Below are 23,569 nucleotides of genomic sequence, written 5' to 3' on the forward strand. Positions count from 1 at the left end.
AGTTGAGGTCAACAGCGTCCCATCCTTACTGTACACAGCTTGGATGGTTCCCCGCTTCCCCCTCCTGAGGTGGCGAACAGTTTTCCAGAAGCACCTTGGTGCCGACCGAAAGTCCTTCTCCATGTCTTCTCCGAACTTCTCCCACACCCGCTGCTTTGCCTCTTTCACGGCAGAGGCTGCAGCTCTTCGGGCCCTTCGGTACCCTGCAACTGCCTCTGGTGTCCTTCGGGATAACATATCCCGGAAAGACTCCTTCAGTCAGACGGCTTCCCTGACCACCAGTGTCCACCACGGTGTTCGTGGGTTACCGCCCCTTGAGGCACCTAAGACCCTAAAACCAAAGCTCCTTGCCGCAGCTTCAGCAATGGAAACTTTGAACATCGTCCACTTGGATTCAATGCCCCCAGCCTCCACAGGGATGCACGAAAAGCTCCGCCGGAGGTGTGAGTTGAAAGTCTGTCGGACAGGGGCCTCCTCCAGACGTTCCCAATTTACCCGCACTACCCGTTTGGGCTTACCAGGTCTGTCCAGAGTCTTCCCCCATCCCCTGACCCAACTCACCACCAGATGGTGATCGGTTGACAGCTCTGCCCCTTGTAGTGGCGAAATTTCTGTTAACATGATTCTCTATATATTTTTCTGATTTATTTGTTTTATGCTTTCTCTTACAATACTGAAAGAGAGTTCATTTCATTCCCACATGTAGAATCTGATTCTAACTAAGTGAGAATCACAAAGTCTGGAACATAATGTGAGCACTGTTTGTCTGAACAGATAGGGGCTACAAGGTCACCCTAAAACTATCTCTCCTGATACATTTAGTTTTCCCATGCCAGTTGAGATGCAACTGGGGGGGTGAAAGTCGTACAGGGGGAAGGAGGCGAAATAGCTCCAAGATGTCTCGTGTTTTTTGATTGTTTTCATGTGTATCAGATTGCCTGTGAGAAATGTAGAGTCATAATAAGCCAAGTGCGTGTGTGCTGTCACTCTGAAGATGTATTTAAGTTCAGTGTTTCTGTTCACTCATTTGAAGAGACCTTTCACACTAGTGCTGCGTGCCTTTTTGTGAACCGTATGCTTCCTTGTAAACTTGCAAGTTTATAATAAAATACAAAAACCTAAATTGGCTTAGTCTACGACTGTTCTTTTATTTTTGTTTCACAATTCTATTTTCTTTCCAAAACATCTACACCTGCTGCAAAGAAAACTTCCACCACACCCTCTCTTCACCCGAGTGTCCAAAACATACGGCCTCAGATCAGATGAAACGATTATAAAATCGATCATTGACCTTTGGCCTAGGGTGCTCTGGTACCAAGTACACTTATGAGCATCCCTATGTTCGAACATGGTGTTCGTTATAGACAATCCATGACTAGCACAGAAGTCCAATAACAAACAACCACTCGGATTTAGATCAGGGAGGCCGTTCCTCCCAATCACGCCTCTCCATGTGTCTCCATCATTGCCCACGTGCGCGTTGAAGTCCTCCAGCAGAACTATGGAGTCCCCCCCTGGAGCCCCATGCAGGACTCCATTCAAGTTTGGTGCATATGCACAAACAACAGTCAGAGTTTTCCCCCCCACAACCCGCAGGCGTAGGGAGGCGACCCTCTCGTCCACCGGGGTGAACTCCAATGTAGCGGCGCTCAGCCGGGGGCTTGTGAGTATCCCCACACCCGCCCGGCGCCTCACACCCTGGGCAACTCCGGAGAAGAAAAGAGTCCAACCCCTATCTAGGAGTATGGTTCCAGAACCGAGACTGTGCGTAGAGGTAAGCCCCACCAGATCTAATTGGTAGCGCTCCACCTCCCGCACAAGTTTCGGCTCCTTCCCCCACAGAGAGGTGACGTTCCACGTCCCCAGAGCCAGCCACTGCCGCCCGGGTCTGGTCCGTCGAGGCCCTTGACCTTCACTGCCACCCATGTGGCAGCGCACCCGCCCCCAGCGGTTCCTCCCACAGGTGGTGGGCCCATGGGTTGGAGAGGGAGGTGCCACGTTGCTTTTTCGGGCTGTGCCCGACCGGGCTCCGTGGCAAACCCGGCCACTAGGCACTCGCTGACGAGCCCTCCATCTGGGCCTGGTTCCAGACGGGGGCCCCGGGCTTCCTCCGGGCAGGGTAACTTCACCTCTTCCTCGATGACTCATAGGGGTTTATGAACCATTCTTTGTCTGGCCCCTCACCTGAAACCACTTTGCCAAGGGAGACCCTACCAGGAGCACAAGCTCCAGACAACACAGCCCTCAGGTTCATAGGGACACATAAACCTTTCCACCACGATAAGGTGATGGTTCCCGGAGAAATACACATGAAATTACATATTCATATTTTGTATTCGCACAGGGTACAGTAGTTTGTGGGTAATGATGATGTACGATCTAATAACAGCTTTCTGCTTCTGTCAAATCAGACACTTATTAGCATTCATGTGCTTGTCCAATTAAATCCTCTGATTAATGTGCCAATCAATTGAACTTAATGATTAGTGTTATGAACACTGTTGCATAACACTGTTAAACCTCATTCAAACAACAGGATATGCTGATTAGTCAGACAAGTGCACAACACTGTCAGTGAAATGGGAGGAACCTTTAATGAGGAGAAATGGTCAAACGAGGCTAGAAGTGAAGTGAGAGTTAGGGGGTGCAAGAAATGACACACACCAAGTGAGAAATGCATCAACAGAAACAAGTGAGAGGATTAAAAAAGAAGATTTAAAGCTTTCTTCATGCAGGAAGTTATAATACAGGATACCCCACGTTATTAGCTGAAGTGTTTCTGTACAAAAAATATATTTACTTCCAGAGATAAAGCAGAAACATTTTAGAAAAGGTTAGATAAGGTCCAAACTTTCAAAGTCAATGTGAAACTTGATTTCTCCTAAGTTTTTGTGTCAGAAATACAGAACTATGGTGCGCTGAGCACGTCACAGCACCCTATACTGTAGCCTGTGATACAAGAGGTTTTTGCCCTTTTATCCCCACCATTGGTTATGTACCGTTAGCAATTTGAGGAATCTGTCTCTTTTCAAAATGAAATGTTTTGAGGGACCCATCATGCTGTATTTCACTCGGAAAGTGGAAGCTAGCAAGCTAGGCTAACTAGCTTCTACTCTGTTATTTTTGGTAATGACAATTTTGACCAAATAAGCCTAAACAACAAAGACATTGTATTAATAATGTAACATTAATTTTAATTTCAGCTCAACTATAATTTTTCAACACATTTTTTTAACTGTTTATATTTCATTTCCTTATTTATTAATCTTGGTGTAAATCATAATTACTTTACATAATTGTCAGTTCCCTGGATCATACTGCGCTTTCATCATTTCAATGAGGAACTCAAACCCTCTGTGCCAAAACTTATGGGCATATTGGTTAATTCAATCTGATGCTCCAAATTACTGTAAAAAAGTGTATATATATATATATATATATATATATATATATATATATATATACACACACACACAAACTACTACTACAACTCAAAAGTTTTGGGTGACTTAGAAATTTCCATTCCACTCCATTATAGACAGAATACCAGCTGAGATCAGTTGCATTGTTTTTTTAATCAGGGCAGCAGTTTTCAGATTACATTATGTGCTTACATTAATGCAATATCTACACAATGCAACTGATCTCAGCTGGTATTCTGTCTATAATGGAGTGAAAATTTCTAAGTGACCCCAAACTTTTGACCGGTAGAGTGAGAGAGTGTGTGTGTGTGTGTGTGTGTGTGTGTGTGTGTGTGTGTGTGTGTGTGTGTGTGTCATATTTGCTGAAACTGACCCTATGTTCAAGTAGAAGTACATGAAGCAGGTAATAAAATAAAAATCCGGCTCCTCTGGCCCCACCTATATGGTGTAGTGCAATTTGCAAAAATCCATCGGTCCCTGTACAGATACACCAATCAGGGACGGGGGGCAATCCTACCTACAGCACCTTTAAGACCAATAGGATGTGATGAGCACAGTGGCTCTCAACGTATGGAGCCAGTGAGTGGAAAATATGAGTGTACCGACAGACATGAAACAACTAAGAATACTGAATTTCTGTGGCATTACAAAAGTCGTATTCTTTCTCTTCTGGAGCTTATTTGAACTGACTCACAGAATAATTGAAAACATTTATTGCAGGTTTTGATGTACTATGTGCTGTTACTTACTGTTTATTTTCCAATAAAACTCTGATTCAGAAGGTCCACTCCAATTGAGTTGGCCTGCGACTCATACTGTTGCAGTGGGGGGTAACAAGCTGTAAGGGATAATCAGTGCTGATTCACCCCAGCTCAACTCCCAATTTGCACAATATTTCCACATTTTTCTATTCTTTTAATATCTTGTATGTGCTTGTGGGGCAACTGGAGAGTTTCTGTGTCTCACAGGAAAAGATGTTTATTTTATTCAAGTTTAAGTTCACTGTTTTTCAGTTAAAGTTTGAAAGAAAAAAAAGAAATAAGTGGTGGTTATTACTGGCATCCGAGCTGTTCCAGGGCCAAATCACATGTATGGAGGCCTGGAAGGGACATATTGATGAAATGATGAAAAAATACCTACTTTGCATTCTCTTGCATACTCATGGCATATGAAAAAAGAGAGAAAAACAGGCCATCAAAATCACCCATATATGATGGTGATATGAAACTGTCCAATGAACAAATCATATGTCAAAATACTCCTTCAGCTATATACACATACATAGCTTGTAAAATATTTGAACTATATATTTCCGCTGTATTGCAACAATGTCGAAATTGTGATCTTACAAATATATGTAAATGTGTCTTATTTAAGTCAAAGACAATGTAATTGTTGAAACAAAAAGGGCAGTCAGTGTTTGATTGGCCAATTTGCTCTGGTATTCCTGCCTGATGTTTTGTTCAGCCATGCATCCATTATCCTGGTACCATTTCCTCCGTCTACACACCCCTCTGACCTCCTCCTATTCTTTCTCTTGGCTTGGACTCTGATCTGTGGTGTGAAAAGCCCCGACACCCTGGTGTTCGACAGGAAGAGAGTCCCAGTGTGATGGGACTGAATGTCTTGCCAACACACACTGTGAAGCGGGCGCCTGTGGAGGTCTGTATGGACCCTCAGATGTGGAGAACAGAGAGACAGACCCACAATTAACAACAGCCCCTCTGTATTCAGACACATCCTCGGAGAGGGACTCTGCCAGCGATGGCCACCTGCCCGATTTACACACACACACACACAAACAAGAATGCATGCACATAGAGAATCATGCAAGCTGCATTCACACACAAACATCCATGCCTTTTTTACTTTCTCAATTGATGTCCCTCATTTGAACACACACACACACACACACACACACACACACACACACACACACACACAGTCCAGCCATGACACCAGTGTGAGTGATACATGGCCCCATTGAGGAGCTTGCTACAGCTGAGGCCCTGCATTTATGCCATTGTGATGTGCTAGAAGAACAGATGTGCACCCTTACAATGCACCAGAAGTCTAAATTAAGATAACGCAATCACACATAGGCCTACACACACACACACACACAGTTAAAAGCCCACACAGACACATTTCATTTCCAATAAATCTAACAGTGGAAACTATAAAAACTCATTTGATTGAAAGCCTCAACTTTATCGGTTTCCTCAGCAACGCTTGAAAGAGAAACGTCTTCAATTTAATCTGATGCCAAAGAAAAACTTCCAACTTTGATGAGTTGTTGTAATCAGCCTCTGCGAGACCAAACATTAATAAACACAGCCTGGAAGTCGACAAACCCGACACCACCGCCATCGACCAAAGAATAGAGGAAGAAGTACCTCCAATTGCCAGCCCTCATTACCTTCAGCACTTTCTTTCTATCCATCCACCGGTCTCAATTTTCATTCAGCGGAAAATGTCAAGTTGTTTGTATGTTTCAGAGCCCTGAAATCATGCGTTAATACGCCGCCTCCTGTTTTTGAGCGCGGGGGGGTGGGGGGGGCTGTATGGGGGTAGGCAGGAATTATAAACCATATGTTGTTCTCTCTTTACATCCATCTCTGTCCCCCTATTACTGATGTGTGTGTGCACAAGTTTTGTGTAATCGATTTTGTGTGTGTTCAGCGCGAGTCAGGTCTGTCACGTTTACCAAAAGCAGGACTGAGAAGATTGATAGGGGTTATCGTTTCAAAACATGTAATTCATCAGCACTTGACGAATCCATATCTGACACAAACACCATCACCAGCAGCTACACCTTCCTTGAATTTTTGTGTTTCACTCTTGATGCAATCTATGATGCGATATGCGTGTGTGTGTGTGTGTGTGTGTGTGTGTGTGTGTGTGTGTGTGTGTGTGTGTGTGTGTGTGTGTGGCAGAGAGGGGGGTGTGGTGGGGCCTCCATTTGAAAGCAGAAGGGAATTGACGGTGCAGGATTGGACAATATTTATCTACAACAGAGCTGAGGAAAATAGGTTTGTCCCTGATGACATTTTCATCGATTGAAACATGTACTGCCCCCCTTCCCAGTGAAAATGACTAATCTCTGGACTTGTGGTAGCGGTTTTGTTCTTGGGAGGTCAAGGTGCCATGTCCACACAACATGTTGGACTTGAGATGAATTCTCTGTTTTATCCCTACATGGATTTTTCAATCTTGCCCCCAACTGAACTGAAAAGAAAAAGATGGGAAATAAATCTCCTCAAATATCACCCGTTTGGTGTTCTTGTCGCAAAATGGCCAACAACATGCGAATTTAAGGCAAAAAAGGGACAGTTGTTAGTGCATCAAGTAGTTTTAAATGTATTTTTCTCTATTCAAATGCCTAACATTTTATAAATATTAAAAGTCACCTTAAAACACACTTATTCCCTCCTGACCATAACTGTGTTTCATGGAAGCACCTTGATAAAACACAGGGTCATTACTAAAGAAGGAAAACCTTTATTTCTTGGAGGGTTTAAGAAGATTGACATCCACTTCCTCTACTGCACTGCCATAAAAGGTTCACTTATGGATTGATATGCCTATTTTGGGTCAGTGTGAATATTTCGACATCATCCTAGGGTTTTCTGAAACCGCCCTAGTTGAGCAGTGCTTGCAGTATGGAGTTGTAATCATAATATGGAGAACATCATGGAGGAACCATGTTGGCACCATAGGGTGCATCTGGTCACATAAAATGGCCTCATACTGCCTTGTCGTTATGTGACCCTGCAGAGCTATTAATGGACCTAATGGCTGCAAGAACACAGAGAACACATTCAGATCCTCCATGCTTAGCAGAGGGCAAAAGGCAAAAGGTGGAGCATCAACTGGCTTTCTACAAACATTAACTCATTCTAATGTGATGAAAATGAGACTCAGTAGACCAAATTACCCATTTTTGTTTTTGTTTTTCATGCGTCCAAGGTTTGTGAATAAATTATGTTATTCTTCTGGGTGTATTGGCTTACAAATAGTTTCTGGTTAGCTCCCTTGCCCGGGGTTACAAGATTTGAATGACACCAAAATAGCCCGGAGTTTCAAACTGGCCAATTTGTAATAAAAGTAGACCAATTCTTTTTTTTTTTTGCTTCATTTTGAAGCGGTTTTTGTCTGATGTGGTATATAAAATGGCACATATACAGAGCTTTGTCAAAACTATGCCTGCAAAAATACAATATAACCTACATATCAGTAATGGTTGTCCTGTGGTGGTTGGTAGGAATGTTTGGCACCTCAGAACGTCTCTGATTTAAGTAGTGGCTGAATGTGAGTGCAAGAAGAAAAGAAAAACATTTACAGTATAATGTAGGCTATAAGTTTAGGCAAGGCAATAATTCAATGTTACGTTTTGTTTGTCTATGATTGGTTAATAGACTAATAAGCAATAAAGTGGCTGTACTCTGTTGATCACAAACAATAAGAAATGAATTGTCCTTGTATTAAAAACACACAAATCTGCTATCAATCAGCAACCATGGTGTGCTTTCTTTTGATAGGCAAAGGGGCCCTCTCTTAGACACATCTGCTTATTCATAGGGCCCCAGAGGATCACGTTCAACAGTTACACTCTCTGGTGAGTTCAAGGTAAAATCCAACCGGATGTGGTCACGGTCCGGTGAGCATGAAGCATTGGTGTTAATACGTGATACATGAGCTAATGGTTCTTTAAAGTTTTTGTTGAAAATCGGTTAACTTTTCCAAATCCTCCTGCAGAAAAGTGAGTACTGTTGAGAAAAGCCTTGGCAGTTACGTGTGTCAAGGTAATTCTCACAGAGTCACATATTCCCCCTGTAGATATGCAGATTTGATGTGCTGTAATCATTCCAATATTCTGTTTCACTGAAATTAATTTGAAACTATTTTCTACTGCATTTAAATCACTTTTTGCCAAAAACCCAATGTTTCTCCCTCAGCAGTATCTGGGGGATAGTGACTCATTGAGTCATGCCATTAGATAATGGGTTTGGAGGAGTTATTCAAATAAACACAGTTCCTGAATGTAAAATGGAGGCAGAGAGTTCAGTGTTGTTTTTTGTGGGCATACCAGGGGATTTCCAGCGCTGTTGCAGGGGCCCCATCTGTTGTAGATCGAAGCAGCATCACAGAACCACTGACCCATACTACAGCTGCCCTGTCACAATATTGTTTTTAAAGGTATAGCACAGCAGCCATCTGCACCTTATTGCCAATGGCTCTTGAACAAGATATTCTCAGTGTAATGCCAATAGTAAATATTCAGTAATGCTCAAGCTCGAGGCAGCTGGAGTTCATCATTTACTTATTGATCAGTCCAGTTCCCCAGTGATCACAGCAGTGTGTTGTCTCATGTTTCTGTGTGTAGGAAGTATAAGAGCGCCTTCAGCACAGAGTCACCTTTGATTGCATTTCAGCTGTATTCACTTAGTCAATATGATCATTAACAATAACATTAACAACTCAACAGATTTACATATTTCAAAATGCAGTTCATCAAGATACTGAATAAATTATGTCCATGTTCCTCAAGAGCTGCTGCAAAAACCTTGGATTTATTTTGTTTGGTTATCGAATAAACAAGGGGAAATGGAAATGCTCCTGTTCTGACAATTTAATCAGAACTTTTAGTGAGAGGGCCATAATTCAAGGCAACTGCAACCTGTCATCACTCTTTTTAGATAATATGCTACATGTTCATTTTGGGAGGCTGCACTGGTATGTCCATGATCCATTTTTTGGAATAAATGTTCATGTAAAGCTGATATCTATAATGGCGTATCTGTGTGTTATGTAATATTGCAAAAACACAAAAACTGGAATATTTATGCTCGTCAAAAGAAAGTCAAGAATGTCCAGGTGTAACATGTTTATAACCTCTATGCCAAACAGAGTTAGCACACTATTTCTTTGCATTTCTATAAATCAAAATCAACCAAAAAACTTTTGCATCAAAAAATCTGCCATTTAGCTGTAGATCCCTCAATACTTTAAGGGGTACTGCATTCATTTAGTATGTCATATCCATATACTTGCAAGGGACTTGCAAGAGACAAGAGGCTGAGATAACCTGACATAGACCGCAATATGGGTCAAGCCCCAAAAATGCTGCATCCCCATAGTGTCCCTTTGTTAAAGAACACCCCCTCCCTTTCTGGGCAATGCCCCATCTTTCAAACTCCATGTTACTGACATATGCTGTTGCTTTTCCACATCATATCTTTCCAGCTAAATAAATATCTTTCCAGCTAAATATTTGTACGGTTTCTCCCTCTTCGCCCATGTACCTGTGTTCCAATAGGTATACGTGTTTACTGCTGTCTGTGTTGTATTTCAAGTCATTTAAACTGTATGTTTTTCTAATGTATTTTATTTTCTAGCCCTCATTCCCTTTCCCTAAGTGGCTTTGCCACATGTCAGGCCAATATTGTAAATAAGAACCTGTTCTTAATGACTTGCCTGATAAAACAAAGGTGAATAAAACAAAATGTCCAAAGTTTGTGACAAAGGCTTGCTATTGTATTGTTGCCATTTCTTTCTCCATGCCCAACATAAGATAACACTGATAACCCCTCGTATTCCCAGCATAAAATCCCCTTTACATTTAATTGCTACATGGGGTTTTCTATGATTCTCTGTCGGTTCTACTGATATGAATAGTGTAAGCAAGTGCTTTGAATAGTGACTTCTTCATAAGTTATTGGCTTATTATTGACTTTTATTGTATTTGAAAAGATTTCTGACTGTACAGCACACAATAGTGTGATTACTAAAATACTGATGCCAGTTTGTGGTCCTAATTCACTTGTCTTTGGCAAACTGGTAGGGACCACAGGCCCCTGATGCATTATTTTCTTATTGTCAAGCTGTTATGAGAGCTGATGCACCTCCAAAGAAATAACCCAAAGTGCAAAGAAAAGACATTTTCAGTCATAATTCTCCTACTACTAACATTTTTCATGTGCACACTGCAGCTGGACAGTGTTTAAAAGCCCTTTCCCGCTTACATTATTGATGACTTAAAATAAAAAGAAATGCAATACTGAGGCCTAATGCAAAATATCTGCCTATAGAGGCATTTTCATAGTATGTGAAATGTAAGATTGACTGGCAGTTATTTTAATACTGCAAAGCTACAGAGAGGCAGATCCTTGTGTGTTACAGACAGCTTGCAACTCACTGAATCTCCAAGAAATGTCCTTATTTACTAAGAATGTACAGGACATCATCTGTTTGATGACAATGCAATGAAGCACTATTTTCCATGCATGGCTATACTTTCACCTACACCTTTTTCTTTCTCACAGCCTGCACTAATGCACATGTACCTCTACATCCCTGTCCCCCGTCATTTCATTGTCTCTCTCAGCCCATTTCCCTTCTATCTGTGTGTAATTTCAGCAATAAACTGCCCTGTTAAGGCTCCTGTATTTCTTCTGTTTCAAACTCAAGTAATTTAGGAATCTATGAAGGATGCAGACTTGATACTTGCATGCTGTTGGAGACAAGAGAATACAGAAACTGTATGTCAGACTTACGCTTGGCCCTGAGGGTGTGTGTCTATTTTTCCATTTTTGTTGTTGTATTTGTTATTCTTTCTGAGCCTGTGGCCATGCTGTATTGACAAGCTAGCTGTGGCAAGGCCTGGCTGAAAGGCTTGAAGGGCTTTTAGCTGCGCCTCGTTTAGACAGCTTTGAAAAGAGGAGCTTGGCCTCTGTGGTTATCGCTGGCACGTTAGAGGGAATGAATATAGATTTTATCCTTTCCAACTCCCACCTCTTTTTTCGCACTCGTCTACTTATCTCTTTTCGTCTGTCGCATTCTCTCTTTCCGTCTCTCTCACCCTGCCCATGCAATTATGACAGCATCATATTGAATTTCTCTATTCTCTGAAGATGATGAGGATGAGGCATCGGAGGGCAGGATGCAAACAGTTGTGAGGCGGCAGTTCATCAAGAATAAAACCCCACAGGGGGGAAAGTAGAGGGGGTGGTGGGGTGTACAGGAGAAAGGGGGAGAAAAGAAACTGTGGAATAGGATTATAGCAATCCTTGGGATTGATTCTGAAAGACAAAGTAGAAAGAGGAGAGGGTGAAAATGGAGAAATGCAGCATCCTGACTGGGAAGTGGAGAGAGAAGGAATAGTGGAGTCAGGAAATCCCAAGGGAGACCAGGGATGAAAGAGTAAGTGGAGGAAAAAGGGAGATGAGCTCCACCGTGCTTTATACCCCAGAGAACTGCTGTGTGTGTGTTCAAATTTTTTTTTCATAGTATTTGACTTGTACAAACTGCATCCATGAAGGAACTTTTTTTTTAATCTTTAAAGTTTCCTGATGAAGAGGTGCAACGACTAGACGAGATGCAGGGAGACAACAGGCAGATGAGAAACACAGCGAAAGCCTGCATTGATGATCAGAAGAAATTTGAGTTTAAGCTAGCCGAAATGGAGGATAGATGGAGACGCAACAATGTACGCATCATTGGAATGAAAGAGGGTAGTGAAAAAGATGCCCCAGTTCGATTCCTGCAAAATCAGCTACCGGAGTGGATCACCTCCTTACAGAACAGGGCTTGCCTTGTCTGGTGCTGGCGGACCTGGCCGCTGTGGATTAGCAGTATCTGGAATACTGTCCAAGTCTGACTCGAGGACACTGTATGTAAGTTTGGCAGCTGAGCTTTAAAGGAACATTTAAAAGGTGAAGTATGCGTTCCTGCATGGTTTCAGTGCAATTTCATTTTTATCTCAAATCGCAGGCATCCGTCCTTGATCCGCTAGCTGCCTGCCCCCTGAATACATTGTGTAAAAGCCCGGTCGCGGGAGACAACACAGGGGGCATAAATGTCAAATAAACACTAGGGGGACTGGATAGGCACCAAAATAAAACAAACAAGTTCCAGCCAATCACCGACAAGATGGTTGGGGGAGGGGGTGGCGGTTAGTGATAGTTAGTCAGTCATGACAGTTACAGAAACATGGGGGGAGGGGCGACCTTGCTCCGTTTTGTTTGAAATTTACTTGAACGTCAACAGAAGTAACGTCATGCAGGAACGCATAGTGCACCTTTAAATAGGCTGAAAACATGATGACCGCAGACTGTTCAATTTATAATCTATAATAATATAATGTTTATTACTCTCACTAGGCTGGTGTGCTTTTTACTATTTCAGAACTTAACAGTTGGTTGAAACATAGTATGTGAGTTTGGGAACCACGCTGTGAAGACATTTAAATAGACTGAAAGAACATGATGAACATTCATCCTATAATCTATGTTTACTTCTCCTACATGGCTGGTTTGTTTTTCACATAGCCTATTTCAGAACGTAAAAGATGGATGAGACCTAGTTCTAAGGTTTTTGTAACATTGTTCATGTTTAACATAAGAGTGCAATAGAGCTGTTTCAATTAACCTATGACTTTAGACAGGAGGGGCAGTTTTGAGTTTTGTGCAAGCTGCGTTTGATGCGGCCACGTATCTTACAGAGAGGAAAGGGGGTCTGCGGTCTCAGAGGGTTAGGGGATTTATTTTACTTTATATTTTATTTTTTATGTTTCTACCACACTTATTTCTAACAGTTCACCCTTTGCTACAAATTTACCAGTGAATTCCGGTAGGGTACTCGAGACATGTATATGTGTTAATTTTGAGGATGGCTGAATTTTCAATCCTTTCAGTTAACATCAGGGGACTGAATGGGCCGATCAAACGAGCTAAATTCCTGGACTATTTAAGAAGGAAGAACATAGATGTGGCGCTTATTCAAGAGTCACATTTACGTAAAAGAGATGTAAATCGTCTACAAAATAAATATTTCAAGGTTGCTGCTTCATCTAGTGACAACACCAAAACCAAGGGCTGTGTTGCTGTCACGGAAATGTGCACTCACCATAGACAAAAGTAGTAAAGACTTATCAGGCAGGATATCTTATATATGTACCACGATAAGGAGTAGGAAGATAGCCTTTGTTTCGGTATATGCATATCGTTCTACATATGATGAAAGTTTTTTCCCGCGTCTAACCAATGAATTGCTTTCTCTCAATGAATATTCACTAATTATAGGGGGAGACATGAATGCGGTACTAGATTTAAAATCAGGATAGATCAGGGGTCAATCACACGAAAGCCCAACAACATATATCGGACATGTTTAAAGCAGTTGTGGAATCCTACCATCTTACAGATATATGGAGGATGTATAATCCTACTAGCAAGGATTACACCTTTTTTTCCCCACACGTCACCTCACCAACTCCCCCATTGATTATATTCTGTGCTCCAGTGAGCTTAAGGCAATGTTCCACACGATAGCAATAGAACCAGCAATTCTGTCTGATCACAATGCGCTGATAACCACATTCCATTGTGATATGTTAGGAGAAAGATCTAGAAGGTGGCAATGCAATAACTCCCTTCTCCAGAACACAGCTTTAGATGCAGAGTTTAGAGCCTAACTGGCTGAGTTTATATCAATCAATACTAACTCAGTTTCGGACCCAGCGTACATTTGGCAAGCAACTAAAGGATTTATTAGAGATTTCACATCTTCTTCTGTGGTCAATTTGAAGAGCAAAAGAGAGGCAAGGATTGCGGAGTTGGAAGAACGTTGTAAATCTCTGGAGCAGTCGCTAAAGACGTTTTTCTAAATCTACACATACTCTTCTAGTCACAAGTCGAGCAGAGCTAAATGATTTGCTAAGAAGAAGAGCTGAATTCATAATGCACAGAGTGCAAATTATTATTTTAATGGTTGTAAACCAAGCAAATTGCTGGCTTTGAAATTAAAACAAAACAAGTCCAGAGCTGTTATCAACAGCATCCGCACAGACCAAGGTATCTCAACAAGTCCTAAAGATATCAGCACCACTTTTCAATCCTTTCATTCAAAGTAGTATGAGTCCTCCTGCAATTCAGATCCGACACAGTGCCAGGAGTTCCTAAAAGAGCTAAACCTGCCTCTTCTTGACCCAGAGGAGGTAGAAGAACTGGGTCAACCTATAACGTTAGAGGAACTTAAATCAGCATTAAAAACGGTTAAAAAAAGGGAAAACGCCGGGGTTGGATGGAATCCATCAGAACTTCTTCTACAATACTTTGACATATTAGGACCTATCATTTTACAAACTTTAACCTCGGCCATAGAGATGGGAACTTTTCATCAACAAACCAACACTGCACTAATTTCTGTCATACCCAAAAAGGGCAAAGAGCTTACGGAGTGCTCAAACTACAGGCCCATCAGCCTCATTGGGACTGATATTAAGCTCTTCTCCAAAGTCTTGGCACTCCGCCTAGAACGCTTTATTGAGAAACTAGTCCACCCCGACCAATCAGGTTTTATACCAAAGTGTCACACTGCAGACAACGTACGCAGATTGTTTCATGTAATAGAAGAAGCCAAAAACCTTCCAACAATGGCAGCAGTTCTATCAGTGATTGCGGAAAAGGCTTTTGACCGCCTAGAGTGTAACTACTTGTGGCAAGTAATGGAGAGGCTTGGTTTGGGGGCCAACTTCATTGACATGGTACGTACTTTATATGCGAATTCCACGGCCATAGTCTCAACCAATGGCTTGCATTCTCAGCCATTCCCCATCGAACGGGGCTCACGACAGGGATGCCCGCTCTCTCCCATGCTATTTGCGATCTCTCTTGAACCGTTAGCCCAAGCCATAAGGCAAAATAAAATTTGTAATGTCCAGATTAAATCCAATAACAGCTCAATATCATTATTTGCAGATGATATTTTGTTGTACATCTCTGACCTTGAGGACTCTGATCCAAAACTTCTTAAGATCTTCAACGAATTTGGCTCAATTTCCGTCTATAAAATTAATTGGATTAAATCTAATCTTCTTCTATTGAATAACAGACAGGTGACATCAGTTATTAGTGGTACAATACCAACCCAAAGCAAAATTACATATTTGGGCATCACCATACACGCATCACTACAGCTAGTTGTCCAGGACAACTATGAAACTATAGTAAGTAGTGTTCAAAGGGATCTGGCCAATTGGTCTGCGCTGCCAGCATCGCTATGGTCCAGGATTGCTGTTGTTAAAATGAACATAGTTCCTCGTGTGAATTTCTTAAGTACAATGATCCCCTTACCCCCCACCAATAAATTTCTGGATGAAACTTGATACCGTAATTCGGCAGTATATTTGGAATAATAAACAACCTAGGCTAAAATACTCTACCCTGCAACGTACCACAAACACGGGAGCCCTGGCCCTCCCCAACCTTAAAGTATATCACAGAGCCTTTCAGCTACGGACCCTTAGAGTGTGGATGGACCCCTCATCTACAGTTCCATGGAGAGAAATGGAGCAAAACCTCACTGGAAGTCTAAGGGCCCTATCTGGCACCCAGCGGGGGGGCAATTGACTTTGTACACCGACGCATGTATCATTCCTATTTTGCACCCGACGCACAGCGGACTTTTCCTCCACAGACTCACGTTGGTAAATTAGGGAATGAACTTGCGCTCCCGGGGGCGGTTCAGCAAAAAGAGGAGGCATGTTCCGGCGCAAACGTTCCCTAGTGCTATTTAGCAATTTCAGAAAACAATTCAGCCACAGACCAGGAAAAACTATAATAGCAATCCGCCATGGGGCAAGCGCCTGCTTTTAAATGGAATGTGAGATAACGCTCTGATTGGTTTATTGCACGTTACGCCCAGACCACACCTATGAGTAATGTAGCTACTTCAGACCAACCCATTTTAGATTTGCGTCAGGCGCAAGAGTCATTTATCCCGCCAGTATAATAGCAACAGCGCCTGAGATCCGCCCACAAAGCTACTTGCGTTTGATACTTGCATTTCAGATCGTTAAAATAGGGCCCTAAGACTGCAAGACCTTGCCTTTGCAGGTGTGTGTCCAAAAAAAGTGTATGTTAGCCTATGGTTCTATTATCACTAACACATTGACCAACTTTAAACAGGTGGAGGAGCAACTATGCTATACCAATAAGTGGCATTTGAATACCCCAATATGGCACAATGCACACCTAATGTCTGGTAATAAACTCTTTATTTGTAACCAGTGGAGTGACAGAGGTATTTATACTTTAGACCAGCTATTCAATGAGAAAGGTATGTTGAGTTTTGAAGACCTGAGAGCTAGTTTTGAGGTCCCCAGGGCCTAGTTTTTCAAAAAATGTAATCTGGATCAAATTGATACAGATTTGGAAATCCCATGTTTTGCTATCCAGGATCACCTGATCCATCTTACTTTTATGCCAGTTTTTTAAAGGAACATTGGATTGAATCACTGTGATCCAAATACCAAATTTCTGGATTACCAAATCCTGTTTACCAGAGCCTTAAATGGAACCAACAGTGTAGCCTACTGGCTTAGCAAAGAACAACAGGTAGGCAAAATACCGGTGGCCACAAATGGCCATTGTTTGTTTTAATTTTAAGAAACAGAAAAACTGTAATAAACAGAAACATTTTACATTCTTTATTTTGTTATGTTTTTTGTTAGTTTTTTTTTCCTTTTTGTTTACCATATCTCATTAGATGTGACATGCTTCATATATGCTTCAAATTTGAAGAAATGTATATATCATCAGTAAACATTGATTTTGTGATCATTCACTTAAAAAAAAAAAAAAAAAAAACACTCTCCGATTTTATTTGGTTCGAAAAATCCCAACTGAATCCACCCTTCTGATGGGATCAGGATAATCCTGTTTTTTGGATCAAATAGATCCCATACAGAGTTCCAAGTTTTGAAAAACCCAAAGGGCAGGTTTGATCCAGATCAAATGTAAGATAGGATGGTCTGATCTTAGTTCGGAATCCCTCTTTTGCTTTTGAAAAACCCATTTCCAAGATTTGATCCAATCCGTGAGCCAAAATCCCACTGTATTACTTTTGAAAAACTGGGCCCTGGACATCCTTCTTCTTTTATCTTCGCTTAAGATCAGCCCTAAAATGTTATGGAGTGCCATGGGAAATCTTGAGGCACACCCAGTTAGTAAATGGTTTGTTGATTTTCCTGTGAGAGGATTAGTGTCTAGGATTTATGCTAAACTGATGCAAGTGTCCATAGGAGAACTTCCAATAGTGGGGAAATGGGAGCGAGAGCTGAGCCCTGAGGGGAACGCAATCAACTGGGAGACAGTTTGCAACATTTTCCACTGTTCCAAAAACCCAAATCACCAGCAGATCCATTTCAACATATGTCATAGGACATACTGGACTCCCCAGAAGAGATACGTCTCTAAAGTCATTCCAAATCCCTATTGCACGTTCTGTCAACCTGAACAAACTGGAACTTTTCTGCATGTGGTCTGGGAGTGTGAACAGGTGCATGAGTTCTGGAAGAAAACAACATCAAAAATATCTGATGTGATAGGATGTCGAATTCCTACTGACCTGATTGTTTTGTTACTTAACGACGACTCTAAATTACACCTGCTTGGGAGACAGAGGAAAATTTGGCTAGCCGGCTCAACTGCAACCAAGAAAATGATAGCTCAGCGCTGGCTCCCCCCCCCCCACTCGCTTTGTATATAACAGTTGTTGGCATACTTTCTGGACATATTTATGCTTGAGCTCTCTACAGCAAGGATTAACAAAGCTAAATCATCAACTATCAACCTATGGAAAAGTGCAGCAGCACAAATATCAGACCTAATGACCTCAGCGCCACAAGAACTAGAGGAGAGTGACTAGGGCAAGGTGTGATTTCTGTTTTTTTTTTTTCTCGAGACCGCAGAGGGTGGGGGGTGAGCAAGGGTTTTTGTTCTTGTGCAGTTTGTATTTCTCTGTTCTGTTCTGTATGTTTGCATAAAAAAAAATAAAAAAAAGTTAAGATAAGTTAGTATAAGACCTGGGAGACTACACTAATAGACAACATAAAGATAAAACTGTCACGTGCAAATTACATAGAGGGGGAAGGATGGGAGCAAAATTGAGAATGAATGGGGGAAGTAAACAGAGAAAGCATCTGAATCTTCTGCCTGAGCTAGCATGCTTCAATAACTTAGTGCGCATAACGTAATGGGAAATATTTTCCTCTCCCCCTGCTCTTCTTTTGGCAAAAGCTTCACATGGTGGTCAAACCAGGAACTCCCCCATATTTGACACTTGTCATTAGGATTCACTTCACACGCACACATAATGTATAACCTGGAATTTCTGCTGGTGAAACTCCCCTTGCTCACATGTCTCATTATTGATGAGTGTGGCCATGTTTAAAACATTGGGAAGGAGGTACAGAAAGGTGGCCTTATCTACACTATGTTGTTGAAGCTGGGCAAAGTGAATTAAATGGGCATACTATTATTAATAGTTATTGAACTTCTAGTTTTTCATCAGAAAAGGTATGGTATTTAATGCAATGCAATTTTTAGTTGTGTAAAAACAATTACTGTGGAAATATTTCATCCTAAAACCCCAGCATAAGCCTTAACGTTAAATTTGCTGGCTCAGAGAACCTGGTGCTATTTTTTACCCACAATGCAACAGAAAAGAGAACTGCTGAAATATTGACTTACAAGTGATTAAGATAGTATCATAAACGTTTAAATATTAAACTATGGCTAAGGATTTGCCCCCAAAACACTTTATGCCAAGTAAATTTTAATATGCCACAAATAATCAACCAAAATGATAAGTCATCCTTTTTTTACAATACTAATATTGCACAATGATTTTGAATGTTTGAAATGTCAAACATTTCAGTCTATTATATGTACCCGCACTCATTCTCTAGAATAGACAGTTATGTTGTACTTTTGGTTCTTCTGAAGGATGGAAAGTTTATCCAAATAACACATTGAAACAACAGTAAACAATACATTTTTGTGGTCACTACTTACATATTTGTGTCCCTTTGAAAGAGCATCAACTGTGAGTTGAGTTTGCAAACCAATTTCCCTAATTAGACCATACACATTTTGAACTGAAAAGAATTTGATTGCAATTAAGGTAACCTAGCAACTGCCTATCAGACTCAGACTGGAAGTGAGCAGGACCAATAATGTTGGATTGGATGTTGGTACTCAGCTGTGCCTCAATGTAACTTGTTAGTGGGTAATTAGGTCAGCTTGTTACATCAAACAGCACAAACACTCTCATGGCCCCACAGTCTGCTGCATGAAGCCAAATAAAGGCAATGGCCTTGAAAAGCAGAAACATCTTAGATCTAACGCATGAGGAGGGGACACCAACGATTCAAAATCTTAACAGCCTTGTCAAGTGATCACAGAGACTGTTGTGTAACTGTCGTGTGAGTCACTGGTTTGATCTCTGCAAACGGAAGCTCAAGTGTCCTTGAGCAAAAATACTGAGCACTCAGTTGTCAACCTGAATGTCATACATAAACAAATTATGCTGTTCACATTTTTCCAACATGTGGAATGTTGTCCAAGTCAGCTAAAAATGAACAATCTAGGCAATGATGTATTTATTAATAAGATATATATTATGTGGAAAAATAAATTCATAAAAAAGACCAACAAATGACAAAAGAGGCACAGAGTATAAGAGGAAAGATGATTTCCATCAGCCAGGTCATCCCCAGGGGGCTGCAGGGCTACTATGCATGCACGCACGCACGCACGCACGCACGCACTTTGTTTTCTTTCAGCTGCCTTTAATGGAAGGTATTTTTTTTATATATAAATGATTCTCTGGTTCTCCGCCCTCTTCTTTAAAGCATTCAGGGAGACAGTGCAGGCCACAAACACTATTTTTTAGAACAGATCATAACTCAGTCAAGCTGCCTTGATGAGACTCATAACTATGAATTTACAGTCACTCAAGTTTTTCCCCTTGTACTCACGGCTGCACGCTCACCTCCATTCACCCTCTCTCCTTCAGTGTGTAAGTTATTATAGTGACTTTCACTAAACGCTTTAGGATAATTAATTAATGGCACAGCACTGTGACATCCTAAAGTCCTCTTTGAGAAATTACAGTGTGTGGTCACCTTGTTCCTCTTGTCAAATGTGGTACTTAAATGCCCTTAATTCTTTCAGAAAAGTGGGTTTACAGGGACATTAAGATAGTTCCACACAGCCTGTCAGCAACACCTCCACAAGACCCTGGGCATTTGAGGTCAAATGCCACCTCGGAATAACAGGGACCGCCCCCGTGATTACGTTGTTTTTCCGACTACCAGTGTTCACATGGTTAGGATGGTCGGGATGCGTGTTCTTCTTCTTCTGTTATATTGGCGTTTGGCATAACAACTTGTTGCATGACAAACAAACAAAATGTTGGGCGTAGCATTGAGCATCAGAGGCATGTACTACGAATCAAGATCAACATGTCCTGGATTTCTTTCAGTGATCCGGCTTCACCTAACCTAACAACCGTGGTCCCGCATAAGCTGTATCACGACGCTGGTTATCAACTAGTTCAGTCAACCCAGGTTTTTCCAATCTAGAGACGTGCGCGTTCACATAAAAGAGGCGGTGTTTGCGCACTATGACCAATCGCAAACATCTACCAGAGCTGCATCTTTTAAACAAGAACAACAAACTATAATTCTACATAAATATGAAGAACACAGACACGGTTTTACAGGCAAAACGCAGGAAAGAAAGCTGGTAAAAAAGCCGACGCTGTTATGCGTAAATCACAACGCTTAGCTTATCAATATCCAGTGGTGTAGTCTACGTGATAGTAAGCTCCAGAATTTCCATATACTCACTTAAAAATGCCCAATGACACGTAACAACATACTTTTCATTATATGTTTGATATATTTTGAATTGTCATCTGTGCTTTATTCTTCACATAGGCTCAATGGAGGTATTTCTCCATAAATTGGTGCATAAAAGTGTATCGGAATGCAGGAAATGAAGTCGTTGATGCTTAAAACTTCCCTGGGGGAGGGCACCCAGACCCCCCACTATGATATGCCCCCCTCCTCCCCCAAAGGCAGATTCTGGCCAATATACAGTACAGTACACCCACTACAATACATTAGACTAAACTGGTCACTTCCCCATCAGTCAGGCACAAGATCTGACCATAATTACACTTTTGCTTTCCATAAACTGTCGTTGCTTTAGGCTTTTATTTCAGTTGCAACCCCAGCAGTGGTACGCGATCGTGAGAGAAAATAAAAAAAAACATAAAAACATAATTTGAACCGATGTGCACATTGGCAACACACGGCTAAAGAAGCCAACAAATAGCCTATAAGTAATTCCCTCCGCTGAAAATCTATATCTTTCATAAAAATACCCATCAGGGAATGTTAACGGGGTTGTCGGTCTCTAAATGTTTTAACTGTTATGAGCGCACCTCTCTCTCTCCGCGAACCGAGCTCCAGCTGATCTTCTAAGAACGGTGACGCTGTTATCAGTCGAGTATTGATTGGTCAGTGGGCGGTGCTTTTATACCGGTTGATCTCTAATATCCAACATAACCTGCTCCCGACCAGGTTAGGTGTTCAGCATAAGTTACCACGGCGATTGAACCCGATCACAAGTGATCCACCTTCGTAGTACAGAAAACCCTGGGTTGAGCCTAAAGTTAGCTCGTTAACGCCAAATCTTGCTTCGTAGTAAGGCCTCAGGTGTGTGAAAACCTGGTGAAAACATGGAGGCTACAATAATTTGCTGCTGTTTTGTTATGCGAGCATACAAACAGCACATCGTCAGGTGTTTGTGTTATCTGCAGGACAACGAACAGGAAATATTTTATATACATAGGCCTATTTATGAATAATTTGAAACATGTTATGTCTGTGTATGTTTCTCAGCAGAGGCATTTGTCCACAATAAACAGTTTGTCATTGAAATATGTTCAGTGAACCAAAGTCGCCTACATCAAACGTCAGTTGTCAACAACGCGTCACCAACTGGGAAACTCGGTTAGCAAAATCTGGCCCGAGTTTCCCACCTCTGATTCCGACAGGAAGGAATGAATGATGACGTTTTCACTCGGAAAAACGTTTTTCCGATGTCCATGAACGCACGGAAAGGGCCGTCCAACACGTCAAAGCACGTCTGCTGACGTCACACAACAAACACATACGTTTCAGATCAGCTTAAAATGAATATCAAATCAAGCTAGACATCACAAGACATTTGTCACACACCGATACAAATGACCAATTAATAACCCTGATGAGAAACACTGACAAAAGCACAGGAAAAACAACTTCATAACAACAGGCCAGCGCTGCTCTGTAGTTGACGAAAAACACATCCACGCATCTCAACTGCAAATCAATAACATCTTCAATCTTAAAAAGTATAAATAATTTGTCACACAAACCCGCACACAATAAATAGATAGAAAGTTGGTCCTTACCTCAAGCAGCTTCTTCTCTTTTGTTTTGGCAAACTGGGTTATCATATACTCAAAATCCAACTTTACTACTGCTGCTACCTCCATTACTGCGGCATATTTAATTCACATTCACTGTGGGCAGCATCATAACTCCTCTTACTTTGCTTTATAACTAAAGCTTTTGGTTTCTTGTGTTTCACTTGCATCATTTTACTTTTACGCTTTCTTTTAACAGTCCTTCTTAGTCAGACATGTTCCACAATTCATTGTTGTGTTACTGCACATTTCCTCTTTACCAAACTGAGTAGTAGCAAAACACTGACCATGGATCTGTTTGAAATAAACCAGTCAGACACCTCATATTGTGGCCCAGCCCCATGTTGTTCAACTGGCCAATCACAGCTGTTAGTTTTCTGTAAAGGCCCTCGTTAATGCCACACCCACACAGGTGTTTTTAATTTGCCTGATTATAGCTCTTCTCAGGCCTTTGTGACTGCACTTGCTCCTCATGTCTTTTCTCATGTAAAAGTGAAACATATTGTTTACTACCAACAATAAAGGATACATCTAACCTTTGTGTTGTTTGTCCAATTATTTTATGTAAACTGAACTGCCTTATGAAATCTTACCACCTTCAACCTGAGCATAGGCCTCATCAAGCAGAATAATTAAAAACATTTTGTGTAAGTATGCAGGGCCTCTAAAATAAGCTTTATTATAAAGACATTCATAATACTCATAATGTATAATGTGGATACAGTATTTCCTGCTCAGACATCCATTTGGTAGATCCAGTCTTGGCTGTCAGCTGAGGAAAACTTGACTAAAGTCACCGTAAAATATTGTCAAATTATCCTTAC

The 23,569-nt window shown here is 41.4% G+C and overlaps 1 long non-coding RNA gene across 1 annotated transcript; it reads left to right on the forward strand.

Moving 5' to 3' along the window:
- Window positions 1-687: 687 nt before the first annotated feature.
- LOC116057624 lies at window positions 688-11,950 on the forward strand. Its single transcript, XR_004106862.2, has 3 exons — window positions 688-855; window positions 6,363-6,366; window positions 11,940-11,950. It is a non-coding gene; the product is annotated as an uncharacterized LOC116057624 (long non-coding RNA).
- The last annotated feature ends 11,619 nt before the right edge of the window (window positions 11,951-23,569 follow it).

This window comes from Sander lucioperca, chromosome 18 (genome assembly GCF_008315115.2).
Source record: "Sander lucioperca isolate FBNREF2018 chromosome 18, SLUC_FBN_1.2, whole genome shotgun sequence".
NCBI lineage: Eukaryota > Metazoa > Chordata > Actinopteri > Perciformes > Percidae > Sander > Sander lucioperca.